This window comes from Moschus berezovskii, chromosome 20, assembly GCF_049115385.1.
Source record: "Moschus berezovskii isolate FMDL1 chromosome 20, NW_MosBer_1.0, whole genome shotgun sequence".
In the NCBI taxonomy this organism is placed as follows: Eukaryota; Metazoa; Chordata; class Mammalia; order Artiodactyla; family Moschidae; genus Moschus; species Moschus berezovskii.
Window position 1 is genome coordinate 53,705,951 of NC_142479.1, and position 10,164 is coordinate 53,716,114.

Below are 10,164 nucleotides of genomic sequence, written 5' to 3' on the forward strand. Positions count from 1 at the left end.
TGATTAAACAATGTTGTGATAGTTTCAGGTGAACAACGAAGGGACTCAGTCATACATGTACATGTAGCCATTTTCCCCCAAACTCCCCTCCCACCCAGGCTGCCACATAATATTGAGCAGAGTTCCCTGTGCTCTACAGTGGGTGAAGAGATAGTTAGGGAGTTTGGGATGGACATGTACACCCTGCTATATTTTAAATGAATAACAAACAAGGACCTGAATACCACATTTTTTAAGAATCCATGAGCCAAAGTCAAATGAGAAATTAAAGTATTTAAACTAGATTAAAATGAAAATATAACTAATTTTGGCAATTTAGACTTTCCCTATACAAATGGAAAAGCATAATTTTTGGAATTGGGAAAAAAACTAATGAATGAAACTAGGTAATTCAAGATTCTCAAACTTAAATTATGCTCCTCTGTATTGGCGTCCATAGGCTAATTAAGGTGGGCATGGTTAGTACTTTTTGATGTCTGTTCTCAGATGTCTCCCCCTGCTTTCTGGCATCTTCCCTTGTTAGACGCTGGTCAACTGACTTCTTCCTCATCTTATTTAAGAAGATATACACTCAAGAACTTTGATCTTTCATCTTTTGAAACTTCCTGTGTTTTCTTTTAAAGTCACTTACCTTGGTTGTCTGTGACTCTAGGAGACTCTAGAACAAAATTTGAATGTCCTTAATCTTCAGACACACTCAGAGGATCAGAAGCTTTATGGCCTTCTCTATTCCTCAAACAAACAAAGTGGCCGGTTGTTCAATAACCCCTGGAAAAGGGCAGCTAGCCAGCTTCCAGGCTATGCTAATGAAGATGCTACCTGGACCCCACTCCTAAGATGAATGAATTCACCACGAGGGCACCTGAGGCAGCAGTACATATTTTGTTGTTGTTTAGTCACTCAGTCTTGTCTGACTCTTGTGCAACCCTGTGGACTGTAGCCCGTCAGGCTCTATCTGTCTGCGGGACTTCCCAGGCAAGAATACTGGAATAAGTTCCCATTTCCTTTTCCAAGGGATCTTCCCAACCCAGAGACCCAACCTGCCTCTCCCGCATTGGCAGGCACGTTCTTTACCACTGAACCACCAGGAAAGTACATGTTTAGCTGACTTTAAAACATGGACTCTCTAAGCCCAAAGAGATCTCAAAGTCCTCTAGTCTAGGAGCCTTTATCATTGTGTGTGTGTGTGTTAGTTGCTTAGTCGTGTCCAACTCTTTGCAACCCCATAGACCACAGCCCACCAGGTCCCTCTGTCCATGGGATTCTCCAGGCAAGAACACTGGACTGGGTTGCATTCCTTTCTCCAAAAGAAACTATAGAAAGAAAGAAAGTTGCTGAAGTCGCTTAGTCATGTCCAACTCTTTTCGACCCCATGGACTGTAGCCTACCAGGCTCCTCCATCCATGGAAGTTTCCAGACAAGAGTAATGGAGTGGGTTGCCATTTCCTTCTCCACCTTTAGCATTATAACTTTCCAATTCATTGTCTCACCTACCACTTTCAAAGATGGCCCATCCCGTCACTGGCCAACTTGGCTCCTATAGCTCATGGTTTCCTAGGGTTTGTGCAAGGCACTGGAATCAAGAAATAAATATCTTTCCATCTGTTTGTGTCATCTTCAATTTCTTTCATCAGAGTCTTATAATTTTCAGAATACAAGTCTTTTGTTTCCTTCAGTTCAGTTCAGTCGCTCAGTCGTGTCCGATTCTTTGCAACCCCTTGAATCACAGCACGCCAGGCCTCCCTGTCCATCACCAACTCCCGGAGTTCACTCAAACTCATGTCCATCCAGTCGGTGATGCCATCCAGCCATCTCATTCTCTGTTGTCCCCTTCTCTTCCTGCCCCCAATCCCTCCCAGCATCAGAGTCTTTTCCAGTGAGTCAACTCGTCACATGAGGTGGCCAAAGTACTGGAGCTTCAGCTTTAGCATCAGTCCTTCCAGTGAACACCCAGGATTGATAGGTTTATTCCTAGATATTTTACTTTTTTTGATTACCAAAAAGAATTTTCTGATCTTTCACTGTTAGTATATACACTATAGGAAGGCAAGAGTTTCTGTGTGTTAATTTTGTAACCTGAAACTTTACCAAATTTATTGATGAGTTCTACTAGTATTCTGGTAGCATCTTTAGGATTTTCTGTGTATAGTATCATGTCATCTACAAACAGTGATGGTTTTATTTCTTCTTTTCCAACTTGGTTTCCTTTTATTTCTTTTTCTTCTCTGATTACCATGGCTAGGACTTCCAAAATTATGTTGAATAAAAGTGGTGCCAGTGGACATCCTTGTCTTGTCTCTGATCTCAGAGGGAATGCCTTCAGTTTTTCACCAACTTACTATATAGCACAGGGAACTCTACTGAATATTCTGTGATAACTTATATGAGAAAAGTATCTGAAAAAGAATGAATATATGTAAACGTATGAGGGCTTCCCACGTGGCACTAGTGGTAAAGAACCCACCTGCCAATGCAGGAGACGTAAGAGACTTGGGTTCGATCTCTGAGTTGGAAAGATCCCCTGGAGGAGGACATGGCAACCCACTTCAGTATTCTTGCCTGGAGAATCCCGTGGACAGGGGAACCTGGAAGGCTACAGTCCATAGGATCGCAAAGAATCAGACATAATTGAAGCAACAACTAAGCACACATGCACGCATGTATAAATGAATCACTTTGATGTGTACCTGAAGCTAGCACAACATTGTAAATCCAAACATTTTTTGAAAAAAAAAAAAAGATAAATAACAGCTAGCTCTGCTTTAAAGGGGCTTACAATATAGGAGATTGTTAGAAAGTTCTTTATGCAGAAACAAATCTACCTCCTTCCATGATATTTCTGCCTATTGCTTTCATTTGTTCTTTCATTCATTCAACAAATATTTGTTGAATACCACCTCTGTGCCAGGCAGGTTTGGATGCTGGATATTGGTGATATATTAGCAAGTAAGTCAGAGGGTTTGCCCTTTAGTTAATTTAGTTTCTAGGTCTACCCATGGGAGCCTATAGAAGATAAGTACAGTCCTTCTGCCACATAGCCAGACCTCAGCCTTTCATGAAAAGGTTGCAATTTCCCATTCCTGCTTCTTCATTTAGCAAGGTTCTAAAGTCCCTCACCAGTTTGAGGCTATTCCTCTGAATGCACTCTGTTGTTCCTATACTCTGCAGTGGGGGCCCTAGAATGGAATTTCTGATGAATTTGGATTAAGAGGCATCCAGTAGATTCCCCAGCAAAACCTCTTGTCCAAGCTTCTCGTGTGAACTATGCTGATGTCACCACCACTCTCCTGGGCACCAGCTGGTTCCAAATACAATTAATGAGACCCTTGGGGACATTTCCCCATAACTACACCGTGTACAGATGTGAGTAATGTTCACTGAGGTGCCTTGTCCCAGTGACCTTCTCCAAATGATCTATTCCTCGTGAGCTCCTATCCCAGCAAAACCCTCCCCAAGCACCAGAGGCAAAGCAGCAAAACCCCCACCTCTCAAAAAACTCAGAGCAGAAAGAGAAAAAGGTCATGTAACTCAAAGAAGGAGAGGTCACGGAGAGTTAGAAATGTAGGGGGACAGCAAAGAGACTGGATCTGGAACCTTAAAGATAAGTAGATTTGGACAGGCAAAGAGGATTTTCCAAGGAAAAAAAAAAGGCAAGCGCAGGCACTCGCAGAAGAAGAGCTATGCCCGTGGACTCAAAAGAAACACTGTGCAACCTCAGAAATGTGAGGTAGCAGCCAGTGAGGGTCTGCCCCTTAATGACACAAAAACCTGAAGACTCACTGGTTGCGCTAGTAGTAAAGAACCCCCCTGCCAATGCAGAAGACGTAACAGACCCGAGTTCAATCCCTGGATCAGGAAGATCCCCTGGAGGAGGGCCTAGAAATCCACTCCATTATCCTTGCCTGGAGAATCCCATGGACAGAAGAGCCTGAGAGTCTATATACTCCATAGGGTTGCAAAGAGTCGGACACGATTAAAGTAACTCAGCACACACGTAGAGAGTCACAGAGCATTTCTAAGATCAATTTAAACTGAAACTCAGGCTAATTCACGGCTTAAAATGTGGTCTCCTATTTTTGTAACATCTGCACAGGTGATTCTCAAACTTTCGCCAACATTAGAATCACCTGGAGAGCTTACAAAATATAGATTGCCAGGCCCCACATCAGAGTTAATGATTCAGTAGGTCTGGGGTCAGGCCTGAGAGTTGGCATTTCTAACAAATTCCTGGTTGATGCTGCTAGTCTGAAGCCAACATTTTGAGAACAGTGTTTGCTGAGTGCAAGAGGAGCCAGCGTTTGAATGATCACATTTAAAATCTGTTAGTCTGTGTTTTTGTCAATATACTAGGCAAGCTCTGTTTGTTTTCCTAGTTTCCTCTTCTTCACCAAGGTTTGTTCCATGAGAACATCTGAGATGGAAGAAAGGAGGGGCAAGAAGGGAAACCCATACAGTGGTTGTTAATCTTGTGGGTAAGAAACGGCTTCAAATGAAAACAATGCTTGTGGAGGACAGACAGAGGTCAAGTTTGCACCTTGGCCTTGGCAAAGGTCGAGAAGCAACATTCATTTACATCTATTATGTGCAGGGAATCTCATCTGGCACTTAACATACAGGACTGCATTTCTTTTCTCTCTGACACACACACACACACACACCCATATATTCAAAGCTGAGATACCATATTTGACTATCTACTATGTGCTACCAAGTACGGTACACCATGTGCTTCACATGTAACCATCTCTCTCTTTTAAATACATTATTTTCATTAACCTTTATCACTATTGCCTACTTGTTGTTGCTTCTTTTGTGTATGCGCTCAGTCGTGTCTGACTCTTGGCAACCCTATGGACTGTAGCCCACCAGGGTTACAGAGGGTACATGGGCTTTCCCAGGCAAGAATACTGGAGCTGGTTTCCATTTCTTTCTCTAGGTAGCCATATCTTAATTATAATTACACTGCAGAGTAGTTTCAAGCATCCCATTGTAGAATAAGGAAAAACTCAGAACAATTAGGTAACTTGCCTGAGCTCACAAACCTTAAAATATTAGCCCAAGTCTGCCTGACTCTCAAGTCCAGGTTCCTTATCTCCGAACACCAAGTCAAAGCCCCTAGATCTCAGCCACAGAATGTGTCAATAGACCCATCTGATCATTCTAATCATTCAATAGATAGGTACCAATTTCCTGCTCTGGACCACACACTCATCTAAGGAGCTGGAAATACAGCAGGGGACAGACCAGAGTTCTCCAGTGGTTTTTGAGCAAAAGGGAACAATGATGAAAATAGCAGTTCAGGAAACTGAATCTAAGTACTAGTACACACCCTGGGTAGGAACACTAAATCTCTATTTTGTGTGCTCTCTAGTACATAATGCAGGGCCTGGTACATAATATATGCTTAAGAAATGTTAAATGGAAGAGTGAACGGCTGGAGGTGTGTGCAGGATGAACTTAGCCGAGAAGGGATGAGGCAGGAGGAGGCTTTTAAAGAATCCAGGCAGCATGTGATAGAAACCAAATCCAGCCGCCTGCAGTGCCATCAGAAAGAAAGGAATGGAGAACAGAGATATTACAGAAGAATGCTACAAGTCTGGGCCATATACACTATATGGGGGTGGGGGTCAAAGGAAGGACTTCTTCAAAGGAAGGAGGACCTCCAAAAGCGTGCTTGAGGTCACCTCTGGGTTCCTGGGACAATAAGGTAATATGAAAGGAAGCTAAAAAGTCAAGGCAGAGAGCTGGCTTGAGAGGAAGAAGCTGAGTTCAAGTTTGGAGCCAGTGAATGAAAGGTAGCCAATAGGGGCTGCCCAGCAAGGGGTCAGAGATAAAAACCTGGAGCCAGGAGAGATCAGAGCAGTCTGGATTCTTTGGAGGGACAGGGAAACTCTTTGCAGATGCAGATACTGATATTTATTACACCTGGCAGACAGGAACAATGGCTTGATTTAGCCCAGGGGCTCATATTCAAGCCAGCAGTGATGGTCAATGAGAGTCCCTCCTCCCCTTGCTAAAACTGGAGGGGTGGCCTTTGCAGTCTCCAAAACAGGTGGCAGGGAAGATAGTTTGCTTAGAGGGCATGCCATTTGAAAACAATCACAATCTGTATTATATCTGAACTGACACTAGTTTGTATTTATATTTTTGAAAGTTAAAACAATTTTAAGTAAAAAGGTGGGGTTTTTTTCCATCTACATTAAATGAAAAGGCATGGTTGAGAAACATGTAATTAGATAGGAAAAAGGCAGAAAAATCAACAAGATGAGCTCATGGAAATTATTGTAAGTGTGCTTCAGAAGAGTCAAATTTGATTTTGTTCTTAGGAAGATGTTGTTCAGTGGCTAAGTTGCAGCCAACTTTTTGTTACCCCATGCTCTGCAGCACGCCAGGCTTCCCTGTCCTTCACCATCTCCCAGAGTTTGCTTAAACTCATGTCCACTGAGTCAGTGATGCCATCCAACATCCTCATCCTCTGTCGCCCCCTTCTCCTCTTGCCCTCAATCTTTTCCAGCAACAGGGTCTTTTCCAATGAGTTGGTTTTTCACATCAGGTGGCCAGAGTATTAGAGTTTCAGCTTCAGCATCAGTCCTTCCAATGAATATTCAGGACAGATTTCCTTTAGGATTGACTGGTTTGATCTCCTTGCAGTCCAGGGGACTCTATAAAGGAGAGGAAGGTGAAGTAGAGCCTTAGAGTCGCATATCATGGGCCATCAAAAAAATGGTGTCTAAATGAAAAAATGCTCCTATTATGGAAAGTCTAGAATTCCACCTCAGCTTTCTTGTCCTCCCAGCATAGACAGTGGTGGGAGCAGAAGTGTGGATTCTTTCCCAGAGCTCTCTGTGTGGGCCAGCATCCACCCCAGGGGCCTGCAGGCTTACTCCTTTCCACTTTGCTAGGATTTGGGGTAAATGTCATTTGGAGTCAAAAAACAGGTGATGAATGGAGGGGCCTGCAAAGACTTAATTGGTGTTATTATGTGAAGCTTGGAAAGAAATATTACATACGAACACCTTGGTAATACAGGGCTGATAAACAGAAAACTAATGGCCTTACTTACGAGGTGGCTCAAAACTGGACCTGGTCCCAAGCCAAGGGAGCAAAACTCTCAGGGGAAAAAAATAATCAATCCACATGCCAAAATTTTTGTGGCCCAAGTAAAACCAGATACCGAATTCAGGGCCCATATCAATCTAATCCATGAGGATAGTGTGATACAGGGAGACCAGAGAAAGGAACCTAGTGGGTAGGTGGGATAATCACCTGTAAGAAGAGGAGTGCTTGGGATTTGGTACCCTGAGTCCTCTGGTTGCAAGAATGGATGTGAGTGAAAGCACAATGTCCAGGTGACCTGGGCCAGAATGGTCACTACCTGCCAGCCTCTCCAGCCTGTAGTCCCCTATATCTGAATAGCCTTTTCCTCCACACCTCATAGCCCTGGGGGTCCCACAATTAGAGTTCATTCAGGATGTGACCTGGTCAGGCAAGCGGGGTACAGGCCAGACTTCCATGGCCAATCACATGGTAGTCATGGCCACTCCTTACAACATCTGACATTTGAGTTACTTATTAGAAGAAAGCCCACAAGAGCACCCAGGACATTATTGTCCTCTGACTGCCCATGAAAACCTTTTTTATTTTGGTTAGTCCACTTGGAGTGGAAAACTGAGCTCCAGAAGCGATAGTGGTTGTATTTCATTATTGCTTATAAATGGCCAAAGAATACAGCCAAGCTTCCAGCCCACCCACATGGGAATGTATGGGCCCTGGTGCTGCTAATGGGTTCTGTGACCACGTCTCTAGCTCCTCTGTCCGTCTAAGAAGAAAAAACTATCCCTGCAGTTTTCCGGGGAACCCCATAAATAGATATGCCACAAGCATCTTCCATATGACAGGAGCACTATACAGATTATCCCTCAACAACAGTGAGAAGGAAGTACAAAGTTTCTAATTTTCCCACTGAGGACTAGGTCTCAAGAGTGTGTGGTGACCTAGCCAATTTCACTCAGCTAGTGTCACAGAGGTCGGACTGGAGCCCAGGTCTGTCTGACTCTGGAGCACGTGTTCCTTCCCCCACACTATGGTACTGTCACCAACCAGGGCTCGTGGCCTCCTGCAATCAAAATAAATTGATAAGAGGCCAGACAAGAAATTCAGGTAAGGTATTATGGGGCTCCTGCAGCCATGGGAGGGAGCAAAGCAAGTTAACAGGTCCCCTTACTCACTGCCCATGGAGGGCAACCTGGTTCCTTAACATGCAGTGAGAATAGGGGTGTGTCCAGGGGCCACACCAGAATGGCTTAGATGGTTGGCCCACCCCTTTGGTGGTGTTGAGTGCAGGGGACATTTGTAGTACCCTGCTTTTGCTCCCGACAACCTGTTTTTGTCCCCAGCTCTTCAGAAGCAACAGTTGGTCTTTTTGGTCTTTTTGCTTCTTGTTGTCTAGGATTTGCCTTTGCTGGACATACACGCAGTTATTTTTAGTCCCTTATAGTTTCTTTGTATTTTGTTGCTCGAGGAGACATTTGTCTGGGTGCATGGCTTCCCAGGTAGTGCTAATGGTAAAGAACTCACCTGCCAATGCAGGAGAATGCGGGTTTGATCCCTGGTCAGGAAGACCCTCTGGAGGAGGGCATGGCAACCCACTCCAGTATTCTTGCCTGGAGAATCTGATGGACAGAGGAGCCAGGTGGGCTACAGTCCATAGGGTAGCGAAGAGTCAGACACAATGAAACGACTTAGCACACACTCACACATGCGTGCATTGCAGTAGAGGGTCCCAGGTCCCAGCCTGTCTCACTACCATGAAGAAGAATCGACTCTGCACTGGTCATTGGACCAGGGTTCAAGAGTAAGCTGAGACCTGAGAATTTCATTCTTCTGGACTCGCTCAGCATATATATGCCAAAATCTAAATTGACTAGCACAGCAAGGAGAGAATAGAGCCTCTCAGGTGCTGTTCCCTGTCTGCTCTTTCACTGTGTCTGGCTGGGAACCATCTTGGCCAGGGTCAGAGCCGTGTCCAAGAGGCAGACAGCACTCATGCCAACTGCATTCCTCACTCCAGCACCTCAAAAGCAGCAGCAGAGGAGATAAGCCTATACAAAAGTGGCAGTATCTGTCTAGAGAAAAATATAAACAAGAGGTGGGCCAGGACCAAGAAAACTGTCCCCAGAACCCAATCTGGGCTGCCATGTCCAAGAAAATAGATGGGGATCCCATGCCTTCATGAAAGTGTATAGTGTAGTGTTAGTTGCTCAGTCATGTCGAATTCTTAGCAACCTCACAGACTGTAGCCCACCAGGATTTTCCCTCTGCCCACAGGATTTTCCAGGCAAGAATGCTTGAGTGGGTTGCCATTTCCTTATCCAGGAGATATTCCTGACCCAGGGATCGAACCCCGGGTCTCCCACATTGCAGGCAGATTCGTCACCATCTGAGCCACCAGGGAAGCCTGCCTCCATGAAAGGGACCAATTTAAATAAGAAAAAACTTGGCAACTTGGCCAAGGCAGCTCTCAACACGACCTCCCTCTGACCAGACTGAAACTCTGACTTGTGTGATTTTTGCTCTTGGACAAAATACCAAGAGGCTGAAGATGCCAAAAGCACAGTAGGGGCATGTTAGTTCTGAGCTGTTCTGAAGGAATTCAGGCTTGGCAACGAACACCGTTTCCCTTCACCAGTCAATTGAGATTAATGGGCAAGGTATGTACACATCCCAATGTCAGCAAAGGGCCTCCATCCAGAGGCCAAGACCCCAGTGCCCCAGAGAGCCCCTGACAGCGACATGCCAGGGCCAGTGACCACCCAAGGCCTTGACAGCCAGCGATTTTTATCACATCACATCACATACATTGCCAAACACCAGAAGCATGTCATACAGGAAGGAGGTTTATTGATCACTGAATACAGGAACCCAATTAAATTTGAGGAGATTCTGAAGCACTGGAGTAGAACCAAAATCCCAGAAGAGACACTGGGAAAAAACAATAGCTTTAGTGAAAGACCATTACAACATGGAAACAAAAGGAAAAAATACAACTTAAGGAACAAACAGGAAACCACTGCTCAGAAGTTATCTGTTACCCTATGATTCAGTGAAAATGCCTCCAGTGGGTTTGGTCTTTTTGGAAGGAAGACTAAGCTGGTGAGGGCAATC